Raw genomic sequence first — 10,325 nt, forward strand, 5'->3', positions numbered from 1 at the left:
ATTATTTTTCTCTTAAATGTCTAGCTAGGTTTATGGCTGCATGATAGCGGGTTCCACAGGATTCTTTACAGACTTTAATCTGAAATTTGGAGGAAGAACAAGCTTCCTGTGGTGGTTTCAACCAGTTGCTCTAAGGCTAATAAATTGTCAGATGATTAGGTTGGTTGTGGTTTATAAAAATATAATGAACTTAAGAAGCCCTGACTACATCCTGAGACCTTGCTGGTATTTGACATTTTAAAAAATGTGGTTTTGAGGGTCATAATATTTTAAACCGAAATATTACAGCTTCACAGGCATTTTCAGCTATAATTTTTTTACTCTAAATGATTCATAAGCAGGTTTGGCACTTCAGACTGATCTATGAAGCCTACTTTACTCTGTCTATAGCAGGGGTCCTCAAACTTTTTAAACAGGGGGCGGGTGCGTGGATGAAGTGGCAGGCAGTCATCTGCGGCTGCTTGGTTTCCCCCCCAACCCCCGGTGTGTGTGGGGGGGTGTCTGTAAATACCGGGGGCCGGATTGAGGACCCTGGGGGGCTGCGTCCAGCCTGCGGGCCATAGTTTGAGGACCCCTGGTCTATAGGATAATAGATGAGCTTTCTTCCAGTATTTCAGGTATCTACCACCAACTGAGAATGGAAGATGTAATGTTAAATCATGTAACTAGTTAAAACTTGACTTTTTGTTTATGCAACTGCATGGCGCACAGATTTGCATGACAAAACATATAAACCGTTATACTCTTTTACATGCATATTTTAAAATAAAAATCAAATTAAGATATCTAGTAATTTTAGCTTCTAGATGTTGCTATTTTTACTTTTTATTTGTTAAAAGTGTATTTGACCGCATACAAGTATTAACATGACTCGGGGTTAACAAGTTGATTGTCATTGATTATCTTCTTAACTATATAAATTGGCTCACTTAAATGCCATGAGGCTTTCTGTGTGTGGTACATTTAATGTATTTTCATAAATCAGGCAAAAGAGAATGAGGATAAAGTTTCAGTTTAATGTATGTGATGACAAATCCATGGCAAACTTATGCTTATAAAGTTTTCTCTTCAGTTTAATTATTTCCTTTTGCATTAAGATAATGTAATTTTTTATAGGCTTTAGTGTACAGGAAATGCAAAGGAACAGGTTTAAATTTCAGGCATTATTTTTACCTTTTCTTGTTTGAATTCAGACCTAGAAGTTACATTTGCTTTTTGTTTTTCTTTCCATAATGGAAAAAAACCCCAACAAAGTAGATAAAAAATTTTTCCATGGCATGCTGTTACTACTTACAACCAGAGAAATGGCAGGTGTGGGATCTTGAATTGCTGAAGAAGGGCCTGTAAGGATATTGGGAAGGTGGAAGTTTGCTCCATGAATAACTACTAAAGTATTTCAGCAAGGTGTGTCTCTCTTCCTCCCCATAGAGGCCTTAATAAAAGGGTTACTTTTGATGCAGTTACAGACAGGAAGTGCTTCTTTCCAATGAGTTTCACATATGGAACAGGATCTTCCCTAGCAGCATAAACCTCCTCAGAGATGGTACCAATTAACAGTAGTACCTCTACTTGAAATGCAACCAGTAGAACTGTGTAGGATAGAGTTTTTTCCCTTAAAGCACTATGAAGTTGGTCTAGTTTCAGGTTGTGGGTTTTTTTTTTTTAATCCTTTAGGAAAAAAGGACTATGGTGGGTTAACTTTGGCTGGTTGCCAACCACCCAAGAACTCCCCCACCTCAGCAAGATGGGGTAGGAAAAAAAGATGAAAAAGCTTCTAACAATCATGGGCAAGACAGACTGGGGGAAGACTGATTAAAATTATTGCCAATTAAAAATGGAGGATAGTGAGAAACAAAAACAAAACTAAAAACACCTTCCCCTCCCCTTTCTCCCCCTTCCCAGGCTCAGCTTCATTCCCAACCCTTCTTACCCACCCCCCAGCAGTACCATTCTCCCATGTTGGTCCTTTCCATAGGGTGTAGTTTATGCTAGGAGCCTGCTCCTGCCTGGGGCCCTCCATGGGCTGCAGGGGAACAGCCTGCCTCACCATGGTCTTTACCATGGGCTGCAGGGGAATCTCTGCACAGGCACCTGGAGCCCCTCCTTCCCTGACTTTGGTGTCTGCTGAGTTGCTGCTTGCATCTTTCTCCACTTCTCCCTCACAGCTGCTGCATCATGTTGTTTTACCCTTTCTTGAATATGTTATTAGAGGCACTACCCACGTTGCTGATTGGCTAAGCTTTGGCCTGCAGTGTGTCCATTTTAGAGCTGGTTGGAACTGGCTCTGTCAGACATGGGGGCAGACAGATCCTGGTGTCTTTTCACAAAGCTGTGCACCTCCCCCCCAACCTTGCCATATATACTCAATGCATTCTACCCTTCACCTAAACTGCCTTTATCTCAACTCAAGTGTAGTCAACTGGCTCCGTATTAGTTCAAACTTGAAATTTAGACAAAGTATGTAAATAACTAACAAAAAAACAAGAAATAATTTGAAAAACAGAGGATGTTACAAATACTTAAGAGATGGCCTTGGGAGAAGGAACAGTCACCATAAATATGTCAAGCTGGGACATAACAAGATAAGCTCAAGGAGAACCAAATGGTTAATGAGATGAAACAGAAAATTACTGGAAATGTGTGTGTGAACTTGTATACAGGGAGAAATTTTATTATCCTTTGTATTATTGGGAATAATAACGTTGTGTCTTTACAAGTATACCAACTTAAAATTAGAAATTAAATTAAATAGGTTAATAGTTGCCTCTTACTTGATCTTGCCAATACTCAAAGGTAACCAGGGTAGTCTTCCAGGTCCATGGGACCATAATGTTCACCTCAAACTAATTGAGGTAGCAATGAAAATTGTGAATAAGACAAATTGTTGAGTCTGTACACACTTCCCTGAACATGCAAAGAAAGGAATTTCACAGGAATCCCCATTCCAGCAGAAACATCTTGGCAAAACTTATGGAGAAATACTTCTTTCAATATAAGCTTAGATAGCCAATAACAAGAATGGGACATAGAAGTTCCAGGTCACCAGAGTGGTTATTGCAAATGTGTCCAGCAGTGTACGCCTCTAAAAGGCATTAGTAAATTTGACTGTAATAACAATATGGTTATGGTAGGGAACTATTCTAAGTGCAGTGAAATTATAAATTTGGGATGGAATTTTTGAAAGTCCTGGCCTGCTCCAAAAGGAAAAAGTTGCTATTGGCTTTGTGGGGAAAAAAGGCTAGAAAAATTTTACCAAAGAATTAGGCAGGAATATGTATCCTAGGAGCACTAGTTCCAAGCGTTATGGTAATAAAAAAAGTGAGATTCTAAAGCCTGGTTGAGAACTTATTTACAGAGACATAAAAGAGTCTGTAATCCACTGACTGACAGACCTACAGCTTTTCACTCTTTTGCTCAGTGGCTAGGAGTAAGTGAATTAGAAAAAGCTATTGTAAATATCTCTGCAATTATAGAAAAAAATGGGAATGAAACTGCTGATACCAATGCGGCTTTACAACAGGAAGTTAGACAATTAGCTGACATTGTAATTCAAGATAGAATGGCTTTAAATATGCTTTTAGCTTCACAAAGGGGAGTGTGTACTGTACTAAATTGTAGTAGTGTATATATGGATCGAAGTGGATGCATTTCTACTGATTTGAATGAAATTTGGAAGCAAACTAAAATTTTACATGAAATAGAGGATTTAAGAATAGCCCTACTTTGGTAATGCATTGGCCAAAGAACTGGAAGAGTGGCAAGGTAAGAATTCTTTAATTGCTTCAATATATAGATGATATCCTTCTGAACCAAAGACGAAACAGGAATGTCAGGCAGCCACCATTAGCTTACAGAATTTCTTGGGACTTGCTGGGTATTGAGTATCACAGAAAAAAAGCACAAATTGCTCAGCTAATTGTAGAATATCTGGATTTTGGGATATTTTTCAGGGTGAGAAGATCGGGAACAGAATGAAAAGAGGTGATATGCTGGATAACCCCTCAGAAATCAAAGAAAGAATTAAGAGGATTTTTAGGAATGGCTGGGTGGTGTTGCCTATGGATACCAAATTTCAGTTTTGTGGATAACTGGCTAGCTGAAAAGGGTCACATAGACATAGTCCAGCTGGCTGGACAAAAATGCACATCGCTCTCAGCTTATCTGAAGTAAAGCAAAAATACACTATCTTTGGCTGTCCTTGTTACACAATAACAGGAAGATTTCGGTGGGAAAAGAATGTTGCAGGTGGGAACAGATAACTACAGAAGAGAAACTAGGGGCGGACTTGGTATTTAGGCAACTAACCAATAATGAGCTTAACTTTTGTAATATGTATGAGCTAATTATAACAAGGCATAAAAGGTGACTGTAAGGGACAATAAACGAAGTCTGCTGATCACTCGTATTGAGTGACTGTGTCTTCCCTCCGTCGCGACAAATGGCGCCCGAACAGGGACCTTAGAGAGGGCTGAACCTGCGAGCCATGGTTCGACGGAGATTCGGGTACCGGTGCTGAAAGCAGCGCAGGAGGCGGAAGGGCACAGTCCCCGCGCCCGGGAGCACCTACAGAGGGTCCCGCCGGCCACGCGTCGCCGAAGTCTCGCAAAGGCTGCAACAGCGCTGACGAAGGTATGGAGAGACAAGCGACGTACGATTCGCTCATATGCTTTTTAGAAAAGCGGAGCGTTCAGGACATAGATTGTAAAAAGGAATTACCCGGGTTATTAGCGTATGGGATAGCATCCGCGTCCTCCGCGGCAGCGGCGAGCGGCGGCGCGCGGCCCGGCAGGCCCCTTCCCGGCCGCGGTTTCTCTCCAAGGCGGCACCCACCCCCCTCCGATCGGCGCCATGGCGATGCAAGCGGCCAAGCGAGCTACCGGCTGCCCCCAGAGGTCAATCGGATCCTTTATATTCGGAACCTGCCGTATAAAATCACAGCGGAGGAAATGTATGGTATGTTTGGGAAATACGGACCTATTCGACAAATCAGAGTTGGAAACACTCCTGAAACAAGAGGAACAGCTTAAGCTCCTCAAGGAAAAATACGGACTTGATTACAAACCCACCAAAAAAAGTGCTTCAGATGTCCCCTACAAGAAATGGGTTTCTGCTTTGAACTAGCAAACATCTCTGTGCTTAAAGAGAAGCCTTTTTGCCTTGATGGAGATAATTTATTCTGTATTCTGTATTTATGCTGTATTCTGAATGTGGAAATTGGTTGGGACTAGAAGGCTGGCTTAAAGGCATTTTGCAAACGGGATTATTATTTTTGATCGTTATTATAATAATAGTTTCTTGATCAAAACCAGCCAACACTATTTGTAAGCATTAGGCATATCTGAAGAGAATGCCTTTATTTGAATCAGCAGTTAAGGTGTAGTTTAGTCTGATGCTGTGGTTTTATCTGCTTCTGGTGAATTTTTGAAGTGATGAAATCAGAGATACTAAGAGTTATGAGGTAATAAGATAATAATCTAAGTAAGGGTGCTGTCTTTTATGTCTACAAGTGCAATATGCTTTTATGTAGCAGAGAGAAACTTTAACAATACTGTTGCTTGAGCGAGATGTGCATGTGACAACTTGGGAAAAGGGATATCACAACTGGAGTGCAACAGTGTTTCTATGTCTGGCAGAGTGAAATCTTTCAAGCCCTGAGTTTAGACAGTCTAAAATAAATTGTTAGTATTCAGAAAACCCATCTTAAGCCTCTTTTGCTTACATAGTGTTATGGAAGTCAACTGCAATTGTAGAGAATTAATGATTTTTTAATACATATTAACAAATACTACTATTTTAACTTGAGGCAGTTGAGTGAGAAATACTCACGTGTAGCATTTGAGGGAATGTCAGCATAAATCGCACTTACAGTAAGACTGCATTTTTAATTACTGTACTCGTTAAGATTCGATGATGCCATAAGGCTAAGGCCTTTTATCACAGATCGGTTCTGAACTAAAAGGTGTGTGCACATGTAGATATGCACATTTGTGTTATTTTCCTTAATTGGCTACAAAATAATATAATTAGGTTGGGGACTAGATCTTGGGAATTTGTCTATTATACTTCTGTTTGTTAAGGAACGTGCATAACATACAGCACCCATGTAGGCTTGGCTTGTGGCATAGTTGTCAAATTTAGCATAGACATTCAGACAGATAAGCAACGTACTCTTCTTGTGTGTATGACCTACAAGCCATTATGGCTTAGTGTGTAAATCTGTATGTAACTATTGAAAAATCCCCTTATGAATGTATATAGCTTAGAACTAATTTTTTCCCTTTGTTAATTCCTTGATATCAATGAGGTATTTTTCAGAAAATGTATGGACTGGTTGGTTGCATAAGGGCAGTTGTTATTTGGACAGAAAATTGTTAATGGTCAGGGATTTTCCACTAAAATATTTGCAAATATTCCTAGTCAAACATCAATTTGGTTTCTTTTTGGGTTTTGAGCTTGCATTAGTCCATGTTCAGAACTTTAAAATTACCTTTGATTTTTTTAAACTTTTTATATCACTGGAACAGAAAGAGCATCTAAATTAAAACTTCAAGCTAACTTTATTTTTCAAGTATTTCAGGAATTATACTTCTGAACTGAGATTTTATAAGTTGGCTGTGTATTTTCCTGTGTTAAAACGCTGTTATTGAAAATGGTCAACCAAGCCTATGTCGCCCAAAATAAAAACGGGGGAATTGTGGATAACTGGCTAGCTGAAAAGGATCACATAGACATAGTCCAGCTGGCTGGACAAAAATGCACATCGCTCTCAGCTTATCTGAAGTAAAGCAAAAATACACTATCTTTGGCTGTCCTTGTTACACAATAACAGGAAGATTTCGGTGGGAAAAGAATGTTGCAGGTGGGAACAGATAACTACAGAAGAGAAACTAGGGGCGGGCTTGGTATTTAGGCAACTAACCAATAATGAGCTTAACTTTTGTAATATGTATGAGCTAATTATAAGAAGGCATAAAAGGTGACTGTAAGGGACAATAAACGAAGTCTGCTGATCACTCATATTGAGTGACTGTGTCTTCCCTCCGTCGTGACACAGTTTAATTGCTAAACCGTTATATGCTGCTATCAAAGGGCCTGGATAAATTCTTGAATGGACTCCTGAATGTCATAAAACCTTTGACACTAAAATTGGAACTTATGAGGGCCCCTGCTCTGGGATTGCCAGGCTTGAGTAAGCCTTTCACTTTATATATACATATACATATAGGAAAAACAACATGTGGCCTTAGGAGTTCTAACTCAAACCCTTGGAGACTGGAAATGGCCAGTGGCATACTTCTCTAAACAATTAGATGAAGTGAGCAAGGGATGGCCAGTACACCTCAGAGCAGTAGTGGCAATGGTCTTATTAATTACACAAGCTCAAAAATTGACTTTGGGACAACCCTTTATCGTTTTTGTGCCTCATACTGTTTTGGCAGTATTGGAGCAGAAGGGCCATCACTGGTTGTCCCCAACATATTGATTCAATATCAGGCATCCTTGATTGAACAAGATGATGTCACTTTGGAGGTTACTTCAGTCCTGAACCCTGCAACCCTACTCCCTGCTAATGAAAATAATGAATTGGGACACGACTGTCTACGTGTCATAGAACAGGTGTACTCCAGCTGACCAGATCTGAAAGATATTCCCTTAGAGAAGCCAGACTGGGAGTTATTCACTGATGGAAGTAGCTTTATGGACAACAGACAACAAAAAGTGGGATATGCTGTGGTAACTTTGAAAGATGAAATAGAAATTAAGTCATTACCTGTCAATACATCAGCTCAGAAAACCAAAATTATTGCATTGACTTTAGCCCTAGTCTAAAGATAAATGAGTAAATATTTATATGGATTCAAAATATGCATTTGGGGTAGTATACACTCATGGGGCCATTTGGAAAGAATGAGGGCTTTTATCCTCACAAGGAACTCCATTTGTGAGACAACACAAGCTTGTCCATCTTATTTTCTCCCCCTGTCATGTTGAGGAGGGAGAGTGAGAGAGGGACTGGGTGGGGGTCTGGCAGCCAGCCAAGGTCAACCTACTATAGTCCTTTAAAACAGATTTTTAATAGTGCTTGTCTGACCAAATTCTATGGTATTTGTGCAGGGGATTGCTGGAATAAGTTTGTTGTCAAAGCAGTTAGGTCTTATTTCAAATTGAATGCCACATCAAAACTGAAATGTCTTGTTTTTCTCCTCTTCTAATGTTCCTGAAAACTGTAACCAAGAAAACTCTAAACCAAATGATAGTTTAGAAAGCTGACAATGGTTTATTGCAGCACTGGGTGCATGGAGGATTTTCCCTCCTAAAATGCACAAAGTTACTTGAGGGTACATATTATATACAATAGAGTATTTGCATATTCATAATCTATTACATATTGTTATTCACACAGGACTGGTTACAAGTTTCTTGCTTCTAATGCAAATTAGTATGCATCCTCAGATAGCACTACTGAAGCGTTTTACTTACTACTCATGCTCCCCAAGCAGGGTTTTGTCCTCTTTCAGGGGGGCTATTTTGCTCAGAGGTCACAGTCTCCCACTACCACAATTGCCTTTGTCCTACTTTCAACTAATTTTCTGTTGATGTTTGTGGATTGCAACACTTTATCAGCTTGTCTCCTCTTACAGCCAGAACTTCTTCACTTGTAGGCTTCTTCTGCATAATATAGATAATAGCGTTCTTTTCACCATCTGTTCTTTGTTTCCAGAACTTGTGACATCAGCAAAAGAAGGGGGGCTTGTTCTTTGTTCTAAGTAAATTCTTTAAGTCTTTGGTATCACCAAGAAGTAGGATGTTTTAATTCCTATGAGAAAACAGAAGCATTTCCGGCGTTTACTTGTGTGATTAGATCACCAGTGATGCAAATTAATATCTACAGGAAGATTCCCAAACATACTGATGGGGTTTTATTGAAATGGGCTGTCCAGGCTTGTCTGGTATGAGGCTGTATGCCAACCTTTTAGTGCAGTGTCAAAATTTTCATCTTTTTAGCTACACGTTTTAATTTTTAATGCCACATAATGTGGGTAACAATGTGTCTTATGTTTGACATCTTCTGCTGGACTTAATGTTTGTGACTGTTTACTGGGGAAAGTGATCATATTGGATAATTTAAAATCCAAGATCAAGGGACACTCATTTCTCTATTTGGAAAGTTGGCCCAAAAGCAGACCATCCCGACTGAGTACTTCTGAATTCTGAGCATAAGTACCTATAGTGTGACTTAGCAGTTTATTATAACATAATGATCCAAACTTGATCAGGATTTAGCTTTATCTTTGGATCCTGTTTGAGCTGAAATTTGCCCTTTTAAGATACTCTTATTAATACTATAGGATCCTTGCTCCAAAGTCTACATTCTTGTTGCTTGATGGTACAAAGTACTACAAATGTACTCGGGTTTTGATGTGTAATTATGTTATGTGCTGATATGATGTTGGGGTCTGCAGCGGGTCTGCAGACAAGTTAGTTGACTTCAAAGACTTAGCCGTGTACCTTTAAGACAGCCACAAATTGTCAGGTATGTAAACAGGATGTGAAGAATCGGAACTTAGAACCGCAGCATACGGGCACCTACAGCAACAGCAAATAGCAAGCAAGAAGAAGAGCACAAAAACCTATCAGGGTCTGACACATGTACTGTCTAAGATATATAAATAGTTTGTATAAACAATAAAGGCCATTTTGTCCGAACCCAGCCACGCAGACATAGTGTTTTTTCAGTCCGCCTCGACCTGCGTCACCACAATATGATATGCCATACGTTTGGGAAAGTCATTACTGGTAGCCAAAGAAGAAACAGGTTTTATGTTTATTTGCTATGTTTGATTGAAGAAAATACCAAGACCATTTCTGCTTTATGTTGAGAGGAAATGTATCAAAGGGGCATATAAGCATGAGGAAACAGAACTGAGGACCAGATTTCTGACTCTCATAGAGAACTGAATGCAATGGAAGAAGCAAGTGTTGGCATGTGGGATGTAAAACAGCAGAACGTCAGCAACCTGTAGTTTAAATGAAGTGAAAATAGAGGTGTAAAACTAATAAGATGGCACTACTGAAATAAAAGGAAGAATCAACACCTATGATGGCAATCCAGAACACTGTGCTTTGAGTGCTTATTTGTGTAGATACAAATCAGTACTAGTTTAAAAGAAATGTTGATTATTAAAATGACTTGAGTCACAGCTTCTTTGAAGAAGCTGTCTCACTGTTGCCTTTTGTCCTATGTAAGAAAATGTAGATGACAATTTTTTTTTTTAATGCCAAATTCTTTTCAGTGCATATTTCTATATTCCCTATGGGTTTGT

This window comes from Falco peregrinus, chromosome W (assembly GCF_023634155.1).
Source record: "Falco peregrinus isolate bFalPer1 chromosome W, bFalPer1.pri, whole genome shotgun sequence".
NCBI classification, from domain to species: Eukaryota; Metazoa; Chordata; class Aves; order Falconiformes; family Falconidae; genus Falco; species Falco peregrinus.